Source organism: Triticum aestivum, chromosome 5D (genome assembly GCF_018294505.1).
Source record: "Triticum aestivum cultivar Chinese Spring chromosome 5D, IWGSC CS RefSeq v2.1, whole genome shotgun sequence".
Lineage (NCBI taxonomy): Eukaryota > Viridiplantae > Streptophyta > Magnoliopsida > Poales > Poaceae > Triticum > Triticum aestivum.
This window is the reverse complement of record NC_057808.1, coordinates 308689424-308702062: the sequence shown is the minus strand read 5'-3', so window position 1 is coordinate 308702062 and position 12639 is coordinate 308689424.

The following is a 12639-nucleotide window of genomic DNA, read 5'->3' as shown; positions in this document are numbered from 1 at the left end:
GGTGATAAGGAGATGCAATTCTATGATTAACATCATATTTAGCAAGCATTTTTCGGAAAGCACCATGAATAAAATGTGAACCACCATCAGTCATTAAATATCTAGGAACTCCAAACCTCGGAAAAATAACTTCTTTAAGCATCTTAATAGAAGTGTTATGATCAGTACTACTAGTTGGAATAGCTTCTACCCACTTAGTAACGTAATCAACAGCAACTAAAATATGTGTGTAACCATTAGAGGCAGGAAAAGGCCCCATATAATCAAAGCCCCAAACATCAAATGGTTCAATAACAAGTGAATAATTCATAGGCATTTCTTGACGTCTACTAATATTACCAATTCTTTGACATTCATCACAAGATAAGACAAACTTACGGGCATCCTTGAAGAGAGTAGGCCAATAAAAACCGGATTGCAATACCTTATGTGCAGTTCTATCTCCAACGTGGTGTCCTCCATAAGCCTTGGAGTGACACTTGCGTAGGATCTATTCCTGTTCATGCTCAGGTACACAACGTCTAATAACACCATCTACTCCTTCTTTATAAAGATGTGGGTCATCCCAAAAGTAATGTCTCAAATCATAGAAAAACTTTTTCTTTTTCCGGTATGTGAAACTAGGTGGTATAAATTTAGCAACAATATAATTAGCATAATCAGCATACCATGGAGCAGTACGAGAAGTATTTATGACATTTAATTGCTCATCAGGAAAGCTATCATCAATAGGTAGTGGGTCATCAAGAACATTTTCTAACCTAGACAAGTTGGCTGCAATGGGGTTCTCAGCTCCCTTTCTATCAATAATATGCAAATCAAATTCTTGTAGTAGGAGAACCCATCTAATAAGTCTAGGTTTAGCATCTTTCTTTTCCATAAGATATTTAATAGCAGCATGATCAGTGTGAATAGTTACTTTAGAATCAACAATATAAGGTCTGAACTTATCACAAGCAACAAATACAACCGCTAAGAATTCTTTTTCAGTAGTAGCATAATTTCTTTGAGCATTGTCTAGAGTTTTGCTAGCATATTGAATAACATTTAATTTCTTATCAACTCTTTGCCCTAGAACAGCACCTACAGCATAATCACTAGCATCACACATAATTTCAAAGGGTAAATTCCAATCAGGTGGCTGAACCATAGGTGTAGAAATCAATGCTTTCTTAAGTATTTCAAATGCTTCTACACAATCATCATCAAAAACAAATGGTATATCTTTTTGTAATAAATTAGTCAGAGGCCGATAAATTTTTGAGAAGTCCTTAATGAACCTCCTATAAAAACCGGCGTGACCAAGGAAACTTCCTATACTTTTGATGTCCTTGGGACATGGCATCTTTTCAATAGCATCAACCTTGGCTTTATCAACTTCAATACCTCTTTCAGAAACTTTATGCCCCAGGACAATACCTTCATTAACCATAAAGTGGCACTTTTCCCTATTCAAGACAAGATTAGTTTCTTCACATCTCTGCAAAACTCGATCAAGGTTGCTCAAGCAATCATCAAAAGAGGATCCATAAACGGAGAAGTCGTCCATGAAAACCTCACAAATCTTTTCACAAAAGTCAGAGAATATAGCCATCATGCATCTTTGAAAGGTAGCAGGTGCATTACATAAACCAAAAGGCATACGTCTATAAGCAAAAGTACCAAAAGGGCAAGTAAAAGTAGTCTTTGATTGATCATCGGCTGACACAGGTATTTGAGAGAAACCAGAATAACCATCTAGAAAGCAAAAATGTGTATGTTTGGATAATCTTTCTAGCATTTGATCAATAAAAGGTAAGGGGTAATGATCTTTTTAGTAGCCTTATTTAATTTGCGGAAATCAATTACCATCCTATAACCTGTAATAATTCTTTGCAGGATCAACTCATCTTTATCATTAGGAACGACGGTAATACCTCCCTTCTTAGGGAGACAATGGACAGGACTTACCCACTGACTATCAGCAACGGGATAAATTATACCTGCCTCAAGGAGCTTTAGTATTTCTTTCCTTACCACTTCTTTCATCTTAGGATTCAGCCGTCGTTGATGATCACGAACGGGTTTGGCATCTTCCTCCAAATTTATTTTATGTTGACATAGAGTGGGACTAATGCCCTTAAGATCATCAAGAGTATATCCAATAGCAGCACGGTGCTTCTTCAGAGTTTTCAATAATCTCTCTTCTTCATGCTCTGAAAGGTTAGCACTAATAATAACAGGATATATCCTTTTCTCATCAAGATAAGCATATTTAAGAGTATCAGGTAACGGTTTGAGCTCAAACACGGGATCACCCTTGGGCGGAGGAGGATCCCCTAGGATTTCAACAGGCAAATTGTGTTTCAGGATGGGTTCCTGTTTAAATAATACTTCATCTATTTCCCTTCTTTCATTCATAAACATAACATTTTCATGGTCTAGCAAATATTGTTCTAAAGGGTCACTAGGAGGTACGGCAATAGAAGCAAGACCAATTATTTCATCCTTACTAGGAAATTCCTCTTCACGGTGTTGTCTACTAAATTTAGAAAAGTTAAACTCATGAGACATATCACCCAAACAAATAGTAACAACATCCTTTTTGCAGTCTATCTTAGCATTAACAGTGTTCAAGAAGGGTCTACCAAATATAATGGGACAAAAGCTATCTTGTGGGGAACCAAGAACAAGAAAATCAGCAGGATATTTAGTTTTCCCACACAAGACTTCAACATCTCTAACAATTCCCATTGGTGAAATAGAATCCCTATTGGCAAGTTTAATTGTAACATCAATATCTTCTAACTCAGCAGGTGCAATATCATGCTTAATTTCTTTGTATAAGTCAAAAGGTATTGCACTAGCACTAGCACCCATGTCACATAAGCCATCATAAAAATGATCTCCTATTTTAACATAAATAATAGGCATACCTACCACAGGTCTATGTTTATCTTTAGCACAAGGTTTGGCAATTCTAGCAGTTTCATCACAGAAATAAATAACATGCCCATCAATATTATCAGCCAAGAGATCTTTAACAATAGCAATATTAGGTTCAACTTTATTTGCTCAGGAGGTGTATAAGTTCTAATATTACTTTTACGGACCACAGTTGAAGCTTTAGCATGATCCTTTATCCTAACAGGGAAAGGTGGTTTTTCAACATAAGTAGTAGGAACAATAGGATCATTATAAGTGATAGTCTTTTCTTCAACTTTAATAGGTGCAGCTACTTTTACTTCTATGGGAGGATGATATTTAAACCACTTCTCCTTAGGGAGATCAATATGAGCAGCAAAAGATTCACAGAAAGAAGCTACTATCTCAGAGTCAAGTCCATATTTAGTGCTAAATTTACGGAAAACATCGGTATCCATAAAAGATTTAACACAATCAAACTTAGGTGTCATACCTGACTCCTTACCTTCGTCGAGATCCCAATCTTCAGAGTTGCGTTTAATTCTATCCAATAAATCCCATTTGAATTCAATAGTCTTCATCATAAAAGAGCCAGCACAAGAAGTATCGAGCATGGTGCGATTGTTATCAGAAAGCCGAGCATAAAAACTTTGAATAATTATTTCTCTTGGAAGCTCATGATTGGGGCATGAATATAACATTGATTTAAGCCTCCCCCAAGCTTGAGCGATGCTTTCTCCTTCGCGAGGCCAAAAATTATATATATAATTGCGATCACGATGAACAAGATGCATAGGATAAAATTTCTGATGAAATTCCAATTTCAATCGTTTGTAGTTCCATGATCCCGTATCATCACATAGCCTATACCATGTCAATGCATCTCCCTTCAAAGATAAAGGGAAGACCTTCTTCTTAATAACATCACCGGGCATACCTGCAAGCTTAAATAATCCACAAACTTCATCCATATATATTAGGTGCTCATCAGGATGCTTTGTTCCATCTCCTGCAAAAGGATTAGCTAGCAGTTTTTCTAACATACCCGAAGGAATTTCAAAGTGAACATTTTCATTTTCAGTAGGTTGAGGAGATCCTCTCTACTGGTCGGGGTGAAGATACCCCGAACAAGCCCCTCAGAGGATTACTTTCCATAGTAACAAGTGACAGTAAATTTCAGCGCACTATATAAATTTTTCCTTACCAAATTCCACCTACCAAAGGCACTTCACTCCCCGGCAACGACGCCAGAAAAGAGTCTTGATGACCCACAAGTATAGGGGATCTATTGTAGTCCTTTCGATAAGTAAGAATGTCGAACCCAACGAGGATCAGAAGGAAATGATAAGCGGTTTTCAGCAAGGTATTCTCTGCAAGCACTGAAATTATAGGTAGCAGATAGTTTTGTGATATGATAATTTGTAACGAGCAACAAGTAAAAAAGTAAATAAAGTGCAGCAAGGTGGCCCAATCCTTTTTGTAGCAAAGGACAAGCCTGGACAAACTCTTATATAGAGAAAAGCGCTCCCGAGGACACATGGGAATTATCGTCAAGCTAGTTTTCATCACGTTCATATGATTCGCGTTCGGTACTTTGATAATTTGATATGTGGGTGGACCGGTGCTTGGGTGCTGCCCTTACTTGGACAAGCATCCCACTTATGATTAACCTCTATTGCAAGCATCCGCAACTACAACAAAAGTATTAAGGTAAACCTAACCATAGCATGAAACATATGGATCCAAATCAGCCCCTTACGAAGCAACGCATAAACTAGGGTTTAAGCTTCTGTCACTCTAGCAACCCATCATCTACTTATTACTTCCCAATGCCTTCCTCTAGGCCCAAATAATGGTGAAGTGTTATGTAGTCGACGTTCACATAACACCACTAGAGGATAGACAACATACATCTCATCAAAATATCGAACGAATACCAAATTCACATGACTACTAATAGCAAGACTTCTCCCATGTCCTCAGGAACAAACGTAACTACTCACAAAGCATATTCATGTTCATAATCAGAGGGGTATTAATATGCATATAGGATCTGAACATATGATCTTCCACCAAATAAACCAACTAGCATCAACTACAAGGAGTAATCAACACTACTAGCAACCTACAGGTACCAATCCCAGACTTAGAGACAAGAATTGGATACAAGAGATGAACTAGGGTTTGAGAGGAGATGGTGCTGGTGAAGATGTTGATGGAGATTGCCCTCTCCCGATGAGAGGAGCGTTGGTGATGACGATGGCGATGATTTCCCCCTCCCGGAGGGAAGTGTCCCCGGCAGAACAGCTCTGCTGGAGCCCTAGATTGGTTCCGCCAAGGTTCCGCCTCGTGGCGGCGGAGTCTCGTCCCGAAAGCTTGCTTATGATTTTTCTTCGGACGAAAGACTTCATATAGCAGAAGATGGGCACCGGAGGGCCAACAGGGGGCCCACGAGGCAGGGGGCGCGCCCTGGGGGTAGGGCGCGCCCCCACCCTCGTGGCCAGGTGGAGGCCCCCCTGATGTACTTCTTCCGCTCAATATTTTTTATTATTTCCAAAATAACTTTCGTGGAGTTTCAGGACTTTTGGAGTTGTGCAGAATAGGTCTCTAATATTTGCTCCTTTTCCAGCCCAGAATTCCAGCTGCCGGCATTCTCCCTCCTTATGTAAACCTTGTAAAATAAGAGAGAATAGGCATAAGTATTGTGACATAATGTGTAATAACAGCCCATAATGCAATAAATATCGATATAAAAGCATGATGCAAAATGGATGTATCAACTCCCCCAAGCTTAGACCTCGCTTGTCCTCAAGCGAAAGCCGATAACGATAAATATGTCCACATGTTTAGAGGTAGAGGTGTCGATAAAATAAAATACGGACATGAGGGCATCATGATTATTCTCATAACAGCAACATATATGGATATTGTCATATGATTTCTTATGCTCAAGTAATAATCTATTCACAATGCAAAGTATGAATCAGAAACTTTACTGAGAACTAACAAACTATAATCTCAGTCATTGAGGCAATTGCAATTTATCATAACATCAGAAAGAGTCTATGTCAGAGCTTTCTAGCAAGTCCACATACTCAACTATCATTTAGTCTTTCATAATTGCTAACACTCACGCAATACTTGTGGTTACGGAGTTTTAATCGGACACAGAGAAAGATAGGGGCTTATAGTTTCGCCTCCCAACCTTTTACCTCAAGGGTAATGTCAACAATAATAGTTCATGCTAACCCACATCCAATTAGATATATCTATCAGGATGTTTCCAACACCCTGTGCTTGCCAAAGGATAAAATGTAAAAAGGAAAGGTGAAGATCACCATGACTCTTGCATAAGGTAGAAGATAATAATAAAAGATAGGCCCTTCGCAGAGGGAAGCAGAGGTTGCCATGCGCTTTCAGGGTTGGATGCACAAAATCTTAATGCGAAAGAACGTCACTTTATATTGCCACTTGTGATATGAACCTTTATTATGCAGTCCGTCGCTTTTATTTCTTCCACATCACAAGATCGTATAAAGCTTATTTCCTCCACACCAATCAATCATACATATTTAGAGAGCAATTTTTATTGCTTGCACCGATGACAACTTACTTGAAGGATCTTACTCAATCCATAGGTAGATATGGTGGACTCTCATGGCAAAACTGGTTTAAGGGTTTTTGGAAGCACAAGTAGTATCTCTACTTGGTGCAAAGAATTTGGCTAGCATGAGGGGGAAAGGCAAGCTCAACATGTTGGATGATCCATGACAATATACTTTATCTCAGATATAAGAAAACATAACCCATTACGTTGTCTTCCTTGTCCAACATCAATTCTTTAGCATGTCATATTTTAATGAGTGCTCCCAATCATAAAAGATGTCCAAGATAGTATATTTATATGTGAAACCTCTCTTTCTTTATTATTTCCTATTAATTCCAACGATGACCAAAGCTATGTTTCCCAACTCCCAACAATTTTTAATCATCATACTCTTTCTATGTGAAGTCATTACTCTCAATAAGATCAATATGATCTCTTTGTTTCTTTTTATTCTTTTCTCTTTTCTTTTATTCACTCAAGATCATAGCAAGATAATCAAGCCCTTGACTCAACACTAATCTTTATTATATAGCTCATGGACTCGATTACAAAGAGAGATCATAAAGAAAAACTCAAAACTAGATCATACCAAAACTTTTATTCTACTAGATCAAGATACTACTAATAGGATCGAACTAAGAAAAACGGTAAAGAAAGGAGATGTGGTTATGATACGATACCGGGGCACCTCCCCCAAGCTTGGCAGTTGCCAAGGGGAGTGCCCATACCCATATGATTATATCTCCTTTGCTGGTGAAGAAGGTGGAGTTGTTGATGATGGGTAATTGCACATCGAGCGTAAGAGATCCTCCAACTTGCGGATAATGCCCTTGAGTGCGACAATATGCTCCTTCAAGAAAATATTTTCACGGGTGAGATACTTGTTTTGAATACGAGCTAACTCAATCATATTGAAAGCTTCGATCTCAGTTGGGGTAAGAAGATTGTGATCAAGTTGAAGGTTGTCCTCAGGAGCTTGCTCTTCCGTGGCCTTCTTGATTCCTTCATCCTTGTTGATCTCCATAGGTTCTTCCCTCTTCAGCTCTATCTTCATTAGCCAAGCATCGTTGTCACCATTGTTGGAGGAGGGGGATGACATGATGCCTGGCCTTGACAACCCTGACAGATAACAGCTCAAAACAAGAATAGAGGACAATTGCATGATACAGGAGTCAAAACCTTCGGGAGATTATATAATGAATTTTTACCGACGAAAATACGCATCGTGCAAGAAAACAGAGTCCGGAGAGCACACGAGGTGCCCACGAGGTAGGGGGGCGCGCCCAGTAGGGTAGGGTGTGCCCTCCACCCTCGTGGAGGCCTCGTGTCCTTCACGGACTGCTTCATATTTTTCTATTTTTCTAAATATTCCAAAACGGAGAAATATTGCCATAAAAACGGTTTTGGAGTCGGTTTACTTACCGTACCACATGCCTATTCCTTTTCGGAGTCTGAAACGTTCCGGAAAGTGTCCCTTATGTATTCCTCCGGGGTTACGGTTTCAATAACATTGGTTTCAACATTTATGGGATTACCTGAGATATAATGTTTGATTCTTTGACCGTTTACCACCTTCGGATTTGTGCCTTCGAAGTTGTTGATTTTTATGGCACCGGAACGATAGACCTCCTCGATAACATAAGGGCCTTCCCATTTAGAGAGAAGTTTTCCTGCAAAAAATCTTAAACGAGAGTTGTATAGCAATACATAATCACCTACATTAAACTCACGCTTTTGTATCCTTTTGTCATGCCATCTTTTAACTTTTTCTTTAAACAATTTGGCATTCTCATAGGCCTGGGTTCTCCATTCATCAAGTGAGCTAATGTCAAATAACCTCTTCTCACCGGCAAGTTTAAAATCATAATTGAGCTCTTTAATGGCCCAATAAGCCTTATGTTCTAGTTCGAGAGGTAAGTGACATGCTTTTCCACAAACCATTTTATACGGAGACATACCCATGGGATTTTTATATGCAGTTCTATAGGCCCATAATGCATCATCAAGTTTCTTGGACCAATTCTTCCTAGATCTATTAACAGTCTTTTGCAAAATTAATTTGAGCTCTCTGTTACTCAATTCTACTTGACCACTAGACTACGGGTGATAAGGAGATGCAATTCTATGATTAACATCATATTTAGCAAGCATTTTTCGGAAAGCACCATGAATAAAATGTGAACCACCATCAGTCATTAAATATCTAGGAACTCCAAACCTCGGAAAAATAACTTCTTTAAGCATCTTAATAGAAGTGTTATGATCAGTACTACTAGTTGGAATAGCTTCTACCCACTTAGTAACGTAATCAACAGCAACTAAAATATGTGTGTAACCATTAGAGGCAGGAAAAGGCCCCATATAATCAAAGCCCCAAACATCAAATGGTTCAATAACAAGTGAATAATTCATAGGCATTTCTTGACGTCTACTAATATTACCAATTCTTTGACATTCATCACAAGATAAGACAAACTTACGGGCATCCTTGAAGAGAGTAGGCCAATAAAAACCGGATTGCAATACCTTATGTGCAGTTCTATCTCCAACGTGGTGTCCTCCATAAGCCTTGGAGTGACACTTGCGTAGGATCTATTCCTGTTCATGCTCAGGTACACAACGTCTAATAACACCATCTACTCCTTCTTTATAAAGATGTGGGTCATCCCAAAAGTAATGTCTCAAATCATAGAAAAACTTTTTCTTTTTCCGGTATGTGAAACTAGGTGGTATAAATTTAGCAACAATATAATTAGCATAATCAGCATACCATGGAGCAGTACGAGAAGTATTTATGACATTTAATTGCTCATCAGGAAAGCTATCATCAATAGGTAGTGGGTCATCAAGAACATTTTCTAACCTAGACAAGTTGGCTGCAATGGGGTTCTCAGCTCCCTTTCTATCAATAATATGCAAATCAAATTCTTGTAGTAGGAGAACCCATCTAATAAGTCTAGGTTTAGCATCTTTCTTTTCCATAAGATATTTAATAGCAGCATGATCAGTGTGAATAGTTACTTTAGAATCAACAATATAAGGTCTGAACTTATCACAAGCAACAAATACAACCGCTAAGAATTCTTTTTCAGTAGTAGCATAATTTCTTTGAGCATTGTCTAGAGTTTTGCTAGCATATTGAATAACATTTAATTTCTTATCAACTCTTTGCCCTAGAACAGCACCTACAGCATAATCACTAGCATCACACATAATTTCAAAGGGTAAATTCCAATCAGGTGGCTGAACGATAGGTGCAGAAATCAATGCTTTCTTAAGTATTTCAAATGCTTCTACACAGTCATCATCAAAAACAAATGGTATATCTTTTTGTAATAAATTAGTCAGAGGCCGAGAAATTTTTGAGAAGTCCTTAATGAACCTCCTATAAAAACCGGCGTGACCAAGGAAACTTCTTATACCTTTGATGTCCTTGGGACATGGCATCTTTTCAATAGAATCAACCTTGGCTTTATCAACTTCAATACCTCTTTCAGAAACTTTATGCCCCAAGACAATACCTTCATTAACCATAAAGTGGCACTTCTCCCAATTCAAGACAAGATTAGTTTCTTCACATGTCTGCAAAACTCGATCAAGGTTGCTCAAGCAATCATCAAAAGAGGATCCATAAACGGAGAAATCGTCCATGAAAACCTCACAAATCTTTTCACAAAAGTCAGAGAATATAGCCATCATACATCTTTGAAAGGTAGCAGGTGCATTACATAAACCAAAAGGCATACGTCTATAAGCAAAAGTACCAAAAGGGCAAGTAAAAGTAGTCTTTGATTGATCATCGGCTGACACAGGTATTTGAGAGAAACCAGAATAACCATCTAGAAAGCAAAAATTTGTATGTTTGGATAATCTTTCTAGCATTTGATCAATAAAAGGTAAGGGGCAATGATATTTTCTAGTAGCCTTATTTAATTTGCGGAAATCAATTACCATCCTATAACCTATAATAATTCTTTGCAGGATCAACTCATCTTTATCATTAGGAACGGCGGTAATACCTCCCTTCTTAGGGAGACAATGGACATGACTTACCCACTGACTATCAACAATGGGATAAATTATACCTGCCTCAAGGAGCTTTAGTATTTCTTTCCTTACTACTTCTTTCATCTTAGGATTAAGCCGTCGTTGATAATCACGAACTGGTTTGGCATCTTCCTCCAAATTTATTTTATGTTGACATAGAGTGGGACTAATGCCCTTAAGATCATCAAGAGTATATCCAATAGCAGCACGGTGCTTCCTCAGAGTTTTCAATAATCTCTCTTCTTCATGCTCTGAAAGGTTAGCACTAATAATAACAGGATATATCTTTTTCTCATCAAGATAAGCATATTTAAGAGTATCAGGTAACGGTTTGAGCTCAAACACGGGATCACCCTTGGGTGGAGGAGGATCCCCTAGGATTTCAATAGGCAAATTATGTTTCAGGATGGGTTCCTGTTTAAAGAATACTTCATCTATTTACCTTCTTTCATTCACAAACATATCGTTTTCATGGTCTAGCAAATATTGTTCTAAAGGGTCACTAGGAGGTACGGCAATAGAAGCAAGACCAATTATTTCATCCTTACTAGGCAATTCCTCTTCACGGTGTTGTCTACTAAATTTAGAAAAGTTAAACTCATGAGACATATCACCCAAACCAATAGTAACGACATCCTTTTTGCAGTCTATCTTAGCATTAACAGTGTTCAAGAAGGGTCTACCAAATATAATGGGACAAAAGCTATCTTGTGGGGAGCCAAGAACAAGAAAATCAGCAGGATATTTAGTTTTCCCACACAAGACTTCAACATCTCTAACAATTCCCATTGGTGAAATAGTATCTCTATTGGCAAGTTTAATTGTAACATCAATATCTTCTAACTCAGCAGGTGCAATATCATGCTTAATTTCTTTGTATAAGTCAATAGGTATTGCACTAGCACTAGCACCCATGTCACATAAGCCATGATAACAATGATCACCTATTTTAACAGAAATAACAGGCATGCCTACCACAGGTCTATGTTTATCTTTAGCACAAGGTTTGGCAATTCTAGCAGTTTCATCACAGAAATAAATAACATGCCCATCAATATTATCAGCCAAGAGATCTTTAACAATAGCAACATTAGGTTCAACTTTTATTTGCTCAGAAGGTGTATAAGTTCTAATATTACTTTTACGGACCACAGTTGAAGCTTTAGCATGATCCTTTATCCTAACAGGGAAAGGTGGTTTTTCAACATAAGTAGTAGGAACAATAGGATCATTATAAGTGATAGTCTTTTCTTCAACTTTAATAGGTGCATCTACTTTTACTTCTATGGGAGGATGATATTTAAACCACTTCTCCTTAGGGAGATCAATATGAGCAGCAAAAGATTCACAGAAAGAAGCTACTATCTCAGAGTCAAGTCCATATTTAGTGCTAAATTTACGGAAAACATCGGTATCCATAAAAGATTTAACACAATCAAACTTAGGTGTCATACCTGACTCCTTTCCTTCATCGAGATCCCAATCTTCAGAGTTGCATTTAATTCTATCCAATAAATCCCATTTGAATTCAATAGTCTTCATCATAAAAGAGCCAACACAAGAAGTATCGAGCATGGTGCGATTGTTATCAGAAAGCCGAGCATAAAAACTTTGAATAATTATTTCTCTTGGAAGCTCATGATTGGGGCATGAATATAACATTGATTTAAGCCTCCCCAAGCTTGAGCGATGCTTTCTCCTTCGCGAGGCCAAAAATTATATATATAATTGTGATCACGATGAACAAGATGCATAGGATAAAATTTCTGATGAAATTCCAATTTCAATCATTTGTAGTTCCATGATCCCGTATCATCACATAGCGTATACCATGTCAATGCATCTCCCTTCAAAGATAAAGGGAAGACCTTTTTCTTAATAACATCACCGGGCACACCTGCAAGCTTAAATAATCCACAAACTTCATCCATATATATTAGGTGCTCATCAGGATGCTTTGTTCCATCTCCTGCAAAAGGATTAGCTAGCAGTTTTTCTAACATACCCGAAGGAATTTCAAAGTGAACATTTTCATTTTCAGTAGGTTGAGGAGATCCTCTCTATTGGTCGGGGTGAAGATA